Raw genomic sequence first — 13,106 nt, forward strand, 5'->3', positions numbered from 1 at the left:
TTAATGTGTACAATGTTTTCTTGGTTCTGCTCCTTTCATTCAACATCAGTTCATATAATTCTTTCCATCCTTCTCCTGACCATTCATGGTTTCTTATAACTCAGTAGTACTCTATAATATTCATATACCACAATTTGTCCTTCCATTCCTCAACTGATAGGCATCCCCTCAATTTCCAGTTCTTTACCGCAAAAAATGTTGCTTTTTCCTTCTTGATTTTCCTCTTCTGGACACCCAGTGAGCTCTGCTCATAGCATCTCTAAGCTAGATCTGGATGGTCTGGTCGTGTGACTGGAACAATATGACTTCAGTTAGTATTTGATCTATGTTGAGCTAAGTTTTCTTCTCTTCTCCTTCTCTCTTATCTCTTCTAAGTTCCTTCTCTTACCCCCTCCCTTATCCTATCCCTTTCCTCTCATTTTTCTCTAGGGTAAGATAGATTTCTATCCTCTATTAAGTCTGTATGTTTTTTCCTCTCTGAGTCATTTCTGATGAGAATGAAGGCTCACTCATTCCCCCTCATCTTCCCCCATACCACTCCATTGCAAAACCGTTTTTATTCACTCTTATGTGAAATATCTTAGCCCCTTCTTCCTCTTCTCTCAGTACTTTCTTTATCACCCATTGACTCTATTTTTTTACTATATTATACCATTATATTCAGCTCCATCTTGAGCATTCTCTCATTCTCTCTCTCTCTCTCTCTCTCTATATATATATATATATATATATGTGTGTGTGTGTGTGTGTGTGTGTGTGTGTGTGTGTGTGTGTGTGTGTGTACTCCTTCTAACTCTTTGTATAAATGAGAAAATTCATATGAGTTACCAGTATCTCAGTATCTTCTTCCCATGCAGGAATACAAGAAGCAATTCAACATTGTGTTCCACATAGTAAGTCCTTCTCATCCAACTCCTCGATAGTTCCCCTGAGTCCTGTACTTGGAGATCAAACTTTCTGTTCAGCTCTGGTTGCTTCAATAGGAAAGTTTGAAAGTCCCCTGTTTCACTTAAAGTCCATCTTTTCCCTCTGAAGGAAGATGTTCAATCTTGTTAGGTCATTTATTTTCTGTTGTAAACCAAGATCTTTTGCCTTCTGGAACATCATATTCTAAGACCTTTGAGCCCTTAATGTAGATACTGCCAGATCCAGTAGTTGAATTGCTTGTTTCTGGCAGCTTTTAATATTTTCTCTTTGACTTGGGAGTGTTGGAATTTTGCTATAATATTCCTGGAAGTTTTTCTTTTGGGATTTCTTTAGGAGGTGAGTGATGAATTCCCTCAATTTATATTTTATCCTCTGTTTCTTGGATTACTTAGGGCAATTTTGCTATATTATTTCTTGAAAAAATTAAGTTTAGGCTCTTTTCCTGGTCATGACTTTCAGGTAACCCAATAATTTTTAAATTATCTCTTATGGATCTGATTTTCAAGGTCATTTATTTTTCCAATGAGATACTTCATATTTTCTTCCAATTATTGGTTTTTTATATATATAGTTTTATTTCTTCCTGATTTCTTGCAAAGTCATTGGCTTCCTTTAGTTCCACTTTGCATTTGAAGGAGTTATTTTCTTCAGAGAACTTTTTAATCTCCTTTACCAGCTGGCTAATTCTGCTTTTTAAGGCATTCTTCTCATTTGACTTTTGTGTTGTTTTTTCCACTTGGCCTAAACTGAATTTTTAACATATTATTTTCATCAATATTTTTTCTATTTTTTTCACCAAGCTGCTGATTTGGTTTTCATGATTTATCTGCATCTTCTCTCATTTCTTCTCCTCCCAATTTTCCTTCTACCTCCTTTAATTGCTTTTCAAATTCTTTTTGAGCTCATCCATAGCTTGACCACATTTTCTTTCTCTTGAAGATTTTGGATACAGAAGCTTCAATTTTGTCATCATTGGCATATATATTTTGATTTTCCATGGGACCAAAGCAATTTTCTATGGTCAGATTCTTCTTTTTCTGTGGTTTGCTCATTTTCTCAGCTTATGACTGATTTACCTCATTTCCAAGGCTTTGGGGGATTTTGGGACAGCCTACAGGGACTTTAAGTCTTCCAAGGTCTTATGAGAGGCTCTGACTGCTCTCTCATCTGTGTTCAGACTTTCCTCACTGCCCTGGAGCTGTGAGGAAAGTCACTGCTTGGCTATGGTGATGCTGTGGGGTGGGGCCCAGATTGAAACCTGGAGGTGAGTGTGGGCAAAAAGCTGAGTCCTGCCCCAGGGAAAGCAGAGAGAACTCTGCAGTCTCCCCCCAATCCCCTTTCTATCTATGTGCTGAGAGATCTGCATGCTGAGTCACTCTGCAAATTACCATTACAGGTTCTCATGGCAGGACTGCTCTGAGGCCAGAGCTCTAGTCCACACTCACTCTGTTGTGGCAGAGTTCTCTCACCACCCCCTTTGGCTATGTATGATGATCCCTGGACCAGGAGTTCTGAAACTTCCCCCTCTGCCACAGACCCAGGTGCCTGGCCTGGCTGTGCTGTGCTTTTTCCAAACCCCGGTTTCAGGAATAGACCTTTCCTGTGCAATTTCTAAGTTGTCTTGGACTGGGAAATTATGTCACTCAGTCTTTCTGTAGGTTCAGCCCCTCTAAATTTTGTTTAGATTAATAATTTGATGGCTTTTGGTGTTTTGGGGGGAAACAAGTTTCTGGGAATACCTGCCTTCATCTTGGCTCTGCCCATCTATTTTCTTTTCAGGTTTGGTCATCTTGACACATTTAAGAGAGAGGGCTATCCTACATTTGCTTCAATATATGTTGTTTCAGCAGGTTCTTAATATTATAATGGGGTCTAATAAGATATGACCTAATTAAAGATTCCCCTACCTAATCCCTTTATGTGAATACACATCTGTATCTCAGTCAAAAAGGTAATCAGGAAATTAACTAAGCAGACAATTTAGTCATCCCTTTGGAGGTTTTTAATAGTTACCTCTACTTTAAGAGTTACTTATAATGGATACCCCTATAGAGGGAAGAAAGATCTCTTTCTACCTGTCAGCCATGCTACATTAAAACAGAACTACTGTATCAGTAAAAAAGCACTTATCCAATGGGGAGAGCCAAACATTCTCTAGAAAGATCTGGATTGAGAAAAGTCACGACTTAAAGTCGGAATGGAACCTCTGGCAGCAGTAAAGTCAGCCAGCTGTGAAAAGCAGATATTGGAAATGATGTTGAATAACCTGCCCAGCAGAAATCCTGCAACCAAAGAGAGTAATACCAGGAATTCATGGGTACAGAAGATATTTCCAGATACTGAAGGTATAATAATTTTGAATTGCTTTTGCTTTACATGTGCCTTAGTACCACTGAACTCTAAGATGAAATCCACTATTTCCATAGAAATATATTTATTTGTAGGACAGAACATTTCCAGGTTTTATGTATGTGGGGGAGGACTATGTTGCATAATTTTCATTTATTTACTATTTATTCTTAGTAAGTGCCTTTGCTAAGAAACAAAATTATGTCTAATTGTTGTTGATGGGATCTAAACAAGGAGAGGCTCTTGAAATGCATTAGGAAAGGAGCAACTATCCTCTTAGAAACCAATCAGCAAGCACTGAGAAAGTGTGTTTTATGTACACACAAACACACAGACACACACATACTAAGCATCAGACTTGTAAACAGAAAAATTAATTCAAATCTAGTCTCAGACTTTTATTAGCTGTATGATCCTGGTCAAGTTACTTAACCCATTTGCCTTTTTTTTCATCTGTAAATTACAGATAATAATAGCACTTATCTACCAGGATTGTTTTGAGGATCAAAAGTTAAAGCATTTAGCACAGTGCCTGGCCTACAATAAGTGTTTCATCATCATCATCATCATCATCATCTTTCTAAGTTAGTCTGTTCAGTAATTTTAGACAATTTTAGCTTACTACATTCAGTCTATGGCAATTTTCCTGAGACAATGTTATGCAAGTTCTCAAAATAATATTTTTTGAAAGCTTTTAAGAATAAAAGATTTCTTTCCTCCCTTCATACTCCCAAACTGTCTGCAACCATAACATTACCTATCTTTATAGATAGTTTTTTAACAGTCAATTGAACATCTCTTCATGGTTCAACAGCAAGAATTAAAGATTTTCAGAAATGTATATTGAGCTCCTTCTTTGAGGCTTGATTATCCACTAATTAACCATCCTGGATTATGGCAGAAATCACTGTGCTAGATATTTTGCTGAAAGGCTTTTTATAACATAATACTGAAATAGAGTCAAAGGAATTAACCTTGAATGACACCTTTTTTTAAAGAAAGATTTTATTTATTTTGAGTTTTACAATTTCCTCCCCATTCTTAGTTCCCTCCCCCTAACCCCCACAGAAGGCATTCTGTTAGTCTTCACATTGTTTTTGTGGTATGCATTGATCTAAGTTGAATGTGATGAGAGAGAAATCATATCCTTAAGGAAGAAAAATGAAGTATGAGATAGCAAAATTACATAAGATAATGTTTTTTTCTAATTTGAAGGTAATAGTCTTTGGTCTTTGTTCAAAGTCCACAATTCTATGTCTGTATTCAGATAGTATTCTCCATCACAGATACCCCCCAAATTGTGCCTGATTGTTGCACTGATGGAATGAGCAAGTCCATCAAGATTGATTATTACCCCCATGTTACTGTTAGGGTTTACAAAATATTTCTGGTTCTGCTCATCTCATTCAGTATCAGTTCATGCAAATCCTTCCAGGCTTCCCTGAACTCCTATCCCTCCTGGTTTCTAATAGAGCAATAGCATTCCATGACATACTTATACCACAGTTTGTTAAGTTTGTTAAGCCATTTCCCAATTGAAGGACATTCACTTAATTTCCATTTCTTTGCCACCACAAACAGGGCTGCTATGAATATTTTTGTATAAGTGATGTTTTTACCTTTTTTCATAATCTCTCCAGGGTATAGATCTAGTAGTGGTATTGCTGGATCAAAAGGTATGCACATTTTTATTGCCCTTTGGGCATAATCCTAAATTGCTCTCCAGAAAGGTTGTATGAGTTCACAGTTCTATCAACAATGTATTAGTGTCTCAGATTTCCCACAGCCTTTCCAAAATTGATCATTGTCCTTTCTGGTAGTATTGGCTAGTCTGAGAGGTGTGAGATGGTACCTTAGAGATGCTTTAATTTGCATTTCTCTAATAAGTAATGATTTGGAGCAATTTTTCATATGATTAGGAATTGCTTTGATTTCCTCAGCTGTAAATTGCCTTTGCATATCTTTTGACCATTTTTCAATTGGAGAATGGCTTATTTTTTTGAAAATTTGACTTACTTCTCTGTATAATTTAGAAATGAATCTTTTGTCAAAAATACGAGTTGCAAAAATTGTTTCCCACTTTACTACATTTCTTTTGATCTTGGTTACAGTGGTTTTGTCTGTGCAAAAACTTTTTCATTTAATGTAATCAAAATTATCTAGTTTGTTTTTAAGGATGTTCTCCATCTCTTCCTTAGTTATAAACTGCTTCCCTTTCCATAGGTCTGAAAGGTAAACTACTCCTTGATCTTCTAGTTTGCTTATGATATTGTTTTTTATGTCTAGTCCTTGTATCCATTTTGATCTTATATTAGTACAGGGTGTGAAGTGCTGGTCTAATCTATGTTTCTTCTGTCCTAACTTCCAATTTTCTCAGCAGTTTTTATTGATGAGAGAGTTTTTATCCCAATATCTGGACTCATTGGGTTTATCAAACAGCAGATTACTATAATCATTTCCTGCTATTGCACCTAGTCTATTCCATTGATCCATCATTCTATTTCTTAGCCAATACCAGACAGTTTTGATGACTGTTGCTTCTTTTGCACTTCTTTTCATTGACTCCCTGGAAATTCCAGACTTTTTATTTCTCTATATAAATTTAATAACAACTTTTTCTAACTCATTAAAGTAATTTTTTGGAATTTTGATTGATAAGTAATACAAGTAATTTAGTTTTGGTGGAACTGTCATTTTTATTATATTAACTCTACCTATCTATGAGCAGTTGATAATTGCCCAGTTATTTAAATCTGATTTTATTTGTGTAAGAAGTGTTTTGTAATTGTTTTCAAAAAATTTTTGAGTCTACCTTGGCAAGTAGACTCCCAGGTATTTTATATTGTCTGAGGTTATTTTGAATGGGATTTCTCTTTCTAGCTCATTCTGCTACATCTTGCTAGTCACATATAGAAATGTTGTGGATGTATGAGGGTTTATTTTATATACTGCTACTTCGCTAAAGTTGGCAATTATTTAGAGTAGTTTTTTAGATGAATTTTTGGGATTCTCTAGGTATACCATCATGTCATCTGTAAAGAGTTAGTGTTTTGTCTCTTCCTTCCCAATTCTAATTCCTTCAATTTCTTTTCCTTCTCTTATTGCTGAAGTTAACATTTCTAATACCATATTGAATAATAGTGGTGATAATGGGCATCCTTGTTTCACCCCGATCTTATTGGGAATGCATCTAACCTCTCCCCATTGCATATAATGCTTATTGATGGTTTCAGATAGATACTATTTATTATTCTGAGGAACAATCTATTCCTACAAGCTCTAGTCTTCTTAGTAGGAATGGGTGTTGTATTTTGTCAAAAGTTTTTTCAGCATCTATTGATATGATCATATGATTTCTGATAGGTATTTTATTGATATAATTAATTATACTGACAATTTTCCTAATATTGAACTAATCCTGCATTCGTGGCATAAATCCTACTTCGTCATAAAGTATTATCTTAGTGATAATTTATTGTAGTAACTTTGCTAAGATTTTATTTAAGATTTTTGCATCTATATTCATCAGGGAGATAGATATATAATTTTCTTTCTCAGTTTTAACTTATTGGTTTGGGTATCAATACCATATTGGTATGATAGAAAGAGTTAGGCAGAGTTCCCTCTTCACTTATTTTTCCAAAGAGTTTATATAGAATTGGAACCAATTGTTCCTTACATATTTCATAGCATTCACTTGTGAATCCATCTGACCCTGGAGATTTTTTCTTAGGGTGTTCAATATTGGCTTTTTGAATTTCTTTTTCAGGGATAGGGTAATTTAGGTTTTTAATTTCTGCTTCATTTAATTTGGGCAACTTATATTTTTGTAAATATTCATCCATTTCATTTGGATTGCCAAATTTATTGTCATATAGTTGGGCAAAATAATTTCAAATTATTACTTTAATTTTTCTCCTCATTGGTAGTGAGTTCTCCCTTTTCATTTATGATACTAGCAATTTGGTTTTCTTCTTTCTTTTTTTAAAATCAAATTGACAAGAGGTTGATCAATTTTATTTTTTTTCATAAAATCAGCTTTTGGTTTTATTTATTAATTCAATAGTTTTCTTGCTCTAGATTTTATTAATTTAGAATTCCTAATTTGGTATTTAATTGGGGGGTTTTAATTTGTTCCTTCTCTAATTTTATAGTTGCATATTTAGTTTGTTGATTTGTTCTTTCTCTAATTTATTCATGTAAGTACTTAAAGATATATTATATCCCCTGACAGCTGCCTTTAGTGTATCCCATAGGTTTTGGTATGTTGTTACATTATTGTCTTTATCTAGGATAAAATAATTAATTCTTTCTATAATTTGTTGCTTGATCCACTCATTCTTGAAAATGAGCTTATTTAGTTTCCAATTAGTTCTGTGTCTATATCTCCCTGATCCAGTATTGCATATGATTTTTATTGCATTATGATCTGAGAAAGATGTATTCACTATTTCTGCCTTTCTGCATTGATCAATAGGTTTTTATGTCCTAGTACATAGTCAATTTTTGTATAAGTGCCATGAACTTCAGAAAAAAAGTATATTCCTTTCTATCTCTATTCAATTTCCTCCATAGGTCTATCACATCTAGGTTTTCTAACAATCTATTTACTTTCATAACTTCTGTTTTGTTTATTTTATGATTAGATTTATCTAAATCTGATAGCAGGAAGTTGAGGTCTCCTACTAGCAGAGTTTTTCTGTTTATGTTTTCCTGTAGCCCTTTCAACTTCTCCTTTAAGATTTTGTATGCTGTACCATTGGGTGCATACATATTTAGTATTGAAATTACTTTATTGTCTATGGTACATTTTAGGAGGATATAGTTTCCTTCCTTATATCTTTTAATGCTATCCATTTTTACAGCTGCTTTGCCTAAGAATGGCTACCCCTGCTTTTTTCACTTCAGCTGAAGCAAAATATATTTTGCTCCAACCTTTCACCTTTACTCTATATTGTATCTTTCTGCTTCAAATGAGTTTCTTGTAAACAGCATATTGTAGGTTTATGGTTTCTAATCCACCCTGCTATTTGCTTATGTTTAATGGGAGAGTTCATCCCATTCACATTCAAAGTTGTAATTACAATCTCTTTGTTTCCCTCCTTACTATCTTTCTTCTGTTTGTATTTTTCCCCCTTTTCCCCCTTTATCCATATTCCCCCAGTGTTTTGTTTCTGAATACTGCCACCTTAAGTATATTTGCCCTCTTCTAACAATACCCCTTTCTCCTTTCTTTCCTCTTTCCCTTTTCTCCTTCTTCCCTTCTGTTAATTCCCCCTTTTCTCCCCCTTCCTGCCCTCCCCTCCCCTTTTCCCATTTAAATGCTTGAAAGGTAAAGTCAGTTTCTTAACTTAACTGAGTATGTCTAAGTTAACTTTAAGCCAAGTCTGAAGAGATGAAGTTTCAGGTAGTTCTCATTTCCTCCCCTCTTTCCCTCTATTACAATAGCTCTTTTGTATCTCTTGATGTAATGAGATTTACCCCATTCAGGCTATTCCATCTTCCCAATTCCTTACTGTCCCCCCCTTTTTAAGGAGGTATTGTTTTTAAATCATTCTATCTGAATTACAGAAAAGTTATGAGTGTCTATCACTTCTGGCTAAGTATATTCTCTCTAATAGAGTCACAATTCTCAAAAGTTATAAGAATCTTTCTCCCAAGTGGGTATATAACCAGTTTCATCTTATTGGATAGCAGTTTTTTTCTTTATCCTTTTATTTTACATTTTCATGTATCTCTTGAGCCTCTTGTTTGATGTCCAAATATTCTATTTAGCTCTGATCTTTTCATCAGGAAACTTTGGAAGTCTCCCATTTCATTAAATGTCCATCTTTTCCTCTGGAAGAAAAGGCTCAGCTTTGCCACATAGTGGATTCTTAGCTGCATTTCAAGTTCCCTTGCTCTGTGGAATATCTCATTCCAGGCCCCTTGATCCCATAATGTTGCTTTGGTCAAGTCCTGTGTATCCTTACTGTGGCTCCTTGGTATTATATTTTTTGCTTTCTGGTTGCTTGCAGGATTTTTTCTTTTATCTGATAGTTCTAGAATTTGGCCACAACATTCCTTGGTGTTTTCATTTTAGGACCTCTTTCCAGAGGGGATTGATATCTTCTTTCAATAACTATTTTGCCCTCTGGTTCCATGATATCAGAGCTATTTTTTTTTTTTTAGTTTTTGCAAGGCAATGGCATTAAGTGCCTTGCCCAAGGCCACACCTAGGTAATTATTAAGTGTCTGAGGCCGAATTTGAACTCAGGGACTCCTGACTCCAGGGCCAGTGCTTTATCCACTGCACCAACTAGCTGTCCCTCAGTGCAATTTTCCATCACTAAACCTTGTAATATTAAATCCATGCTTTATGTCTCCTCAGTTTTTTTCAGGAAGGTCTATAATTCTCAGGTTCTCTAACCTTTTTTAGGTTTTTTCAAGGCAAATGTGGTTAAGTGGCTTTCCCAAGGCCACACCACTAGGTAATTATTAAGTGTCTGAGACTGGATCTGAACTCAGGTACTCCTGACTCCAGGGCTGGTGCTCTATCCACTGTGCCACCTAGCTGCCCCAGGTTCTCCCTTCTTGATTTATTCTCTAGGTCTGTGGTTTTGCTGATGAGGTATTTTACATTTTCTTCTAATTTTTTGATCTTTTTCTTGTTTAACACAATCTTGCTGTTTCATGAAGTCATTAGTTTCTGCCAATTCCATTCTTTTTTTAAGAGAAGAACATTTTTCTTCATTTATCTTTTGCAACTCCTTTTCCAGTTGGTCAATTCTATTTTTGAAGGAGTTTTCGATTTTCCCAAGTGCAGTTTTGAGAGAATCATTTACTTTTTGCATTTGTCCAATTGAAGATCTGAGAGAATTATTCTCATTTTGTATTTGTCCAATTGTATTTTCCAAGGATTTGTTTTCTTGGTGTGAGTTAATTTTCTCTTGCAATATGTTAATTTTCTTTTTCCAAATTTTTCAATTGATTTTTAAACTCCTTCCTGATTTCTTCAAGGAAGTCTTTCTGGGCTGGAGACCAATTCATATTGTCCTCAGCAGTGCTAGATCTCTCTGGGTTAGAATCTGCTATTTCTAAGTATTTCTCCATGGGCCCCCCTTTACTCTGACTTTTCTTCATCTTTCTAGGATCTTGTTTTTGGGGATGGGGGGCTGTCTCTCAGAGGTTTGCTTTTGAAGATCCTGGAGGCTTTGTTCACTTGGCTTACTAGATCCAAGGGACAGCCAGTAGCGGGTACTGGTTGCTTTCTCTGGAGTGTTTGGGGCGCTCAGCAGCAGGGTTTGAGTTGATCTTGAACATTGGGCTGGGCCCTGGGGCAGGGAATTAATCTCTTTCTGTTGGGTGAACTCTGTTGATCATACCTTAGCCTGATGGAGTGGAGGGTTGTTTGTTGTTTGTTCTGGGCAAAAGGCTCCACTAAAAGTATGGAGCTTATTTCCCTGGCCCAGCTGGTTGCTCTCCAGGGGTGCTCTGAGACTCTGTGCTGGGACTCACCCTCCTGTAACTCCTCTGCCCCCACCAAAGGCTCTGCTGTTAAAGTTGTATCTCAAAGCCACCACTCACTAAAGCCTCTAAGGCTGAGGTTGGCCCTCTGGCTTCCCCCAGCTGCTATTCCTGCACTGACCCGCTGCTCTCATCTCCAGTTCACCCGAGGTCCCAAGACACAGACCTTCTTAGTAGGTGTTCTTCTTCTAGCTTCTCTTTCTGGGTTTTGTTAATCGAATTTCTGCTTAGAGATTTCTCTTGTTATCTTGAGGGGAAAGAGGAGCACTAAATCACAGTGCCTGACTTCTCTCTGCCATCTTGGCTGGAAATCTTTCAAAGAAGATTGAGCAGAACCAGGAAACATTGTACATAGAAACTTTTTATGATCAATACAATGACTCACAGCAATTCCAAAGAATTAATGATGAAAAATGCTATCCACATTTAGAAAGAGAACTGATGACCTCTGATTGTAGAGTAAAGCATTTTGACCACTTTATTTTCTCTCTTTTTATAAACGTGACAACTATGAGAATGAATTTTTCTATGACTTCAAGTATAAAATCAATGTCCCAAAACTTCCCTTCTTAATGGATGGGAGAGAGGTTGCATGAAGGGAGAAAATTTGGAACTAAAAAAATGTTAAAATATGAATACTAAGTTAAAAATAAAAATTTTGAGAAGTGGAATTAATCATAGGTCCTCTTAAAAATAAATCCAGTGACTTTTCCACTTCAGCATCTTGTTTCTAACTGGACAAATGTGTAAACATTATTTGCTCTCCTTTCATGTCCTTTGCAAATAAAATTTAAAAACCAGGTTTCATAATGTCAAGGATTACATTAGACTTTCTAAATTTTACAAGGTTGGTGCTTACATGGTAGGCATAGCTAGCATATAATAGTTAATAAATTCTATAATAGTTAATAAATTCTAATTGATTGATATTACTCAGAGTTCATGCTCTATTAAAATAATCTTTTGAATTCATCTTCAATTCTGAGCTATGATGAGGCACAAATTTAGAAACATAAAAGTTTTTTTTAATTGTGACTGTCAGTCAGTACTAAAATTCAACTTGTAGATTACTTTCCTTTCCTTCAATATTTTGACCACCAACAAAAATTATTGTTTTTATCAAATGTCTGATCATGGAGTTTACTTTCTCAGAATGGGTTGAATTTAGTTGTTTGAGTAAAGACATGGATTGCATAAGATAAGAAAGCATAGATAAATAGATGGAGAGATAAAGTATCTATTAAGTGCATATTTTATGCAAAACACTGTGTTAAGTGCAGAGGATGAATAAAAAGTAAGCCAGACAGTCCTCAAGGATCTTACATTCTAATATTAAAGATAAACTTGAAATAAAGAGGAGATTGAAAGGGGCAGTGGATGTACATGACACTGTTGTGTAGAAATTACTGGAGAAAGATGTGGGCACTGTATTCTAGGCAAGATAAAGCAGCAGTTTAATCTAAAAGTGTCCTGTTACTCCAGTTTGATTTTATGGGGAGATGATGATAATAGAGTGGAAGCAGCACTGAGAAGAGTGAAGAAATTTAAGAATTTAGAAAGTGAACAACTCTAAGAATTGAAGAATTTATCCTTAAATGAGGTATGTTATGATTTTTCTCTATCATCACTTTTGCTTGCTTAAGACCATAATCACATTTATACTGTACTAATGGGAGAAAATACTATAAATAAAATGGCAAGTCTAGCCTTGCTCCCAAGGAACTCACTTTCTAATAGAAAGGAACAATGGAAATAGAAAAAAGGTGGTTCTTTGTGGCTAAGATTAAGAATATAAAAATCAGCAAATTGGCTCTTACTGGGGGAATTTCACATTCCTCCCGCAAAGAGGTAAAGCAAGACCTCTGGCCTTTCACCTTAAATTCTAGATTTTTTATTGTGAAATTGCTTTTTGAGTGTCAAGATTGAAGACACAACATGAAATAAGTAATCATTCTCAGAGTCCTTTGAGAGGAACATCTGGGCCATATTTACTAATGAAGATCATGTTTATGTGTGGCCGCCAAACTGGACTTCTACATGGACAATCTAATAATTGTGGCTACTTTGACGATTGTTACCACTAAATCAAGAATGTGGTGATCCACAGCATTTATTAGGAAAAATTACATGATTAGAATGATGATGACAGAGACTAATTATTACACATGTTTAGGCCTGGGCCATGTAATAGTTCTTGGAATACACATTAATTTAGAAGTCTTCTAGAAAAAAATAACACTGGAAAAGGTGTAACTAGTACAAAACCTATGTACTCTGCTGGAATTCTTAGAATGGCAGGGGAGAATGCACTAAACTGATGAAAA

The sequence above is a fragment of the Macrotis lagotis genome, chromosome X (assembly GCF_037893015.1).
Source record: "Macrotis lagotis isolate mMagLag1 chromosome X, bilby.v1.9.chrom.fasta, whole genome shotgun sequence".
NCBI lineage: Eukaryota > Metazoa > Chordata > Mammalia > Peramelemorphia > Peramelidae > Macrotis > Macrotis lagotis.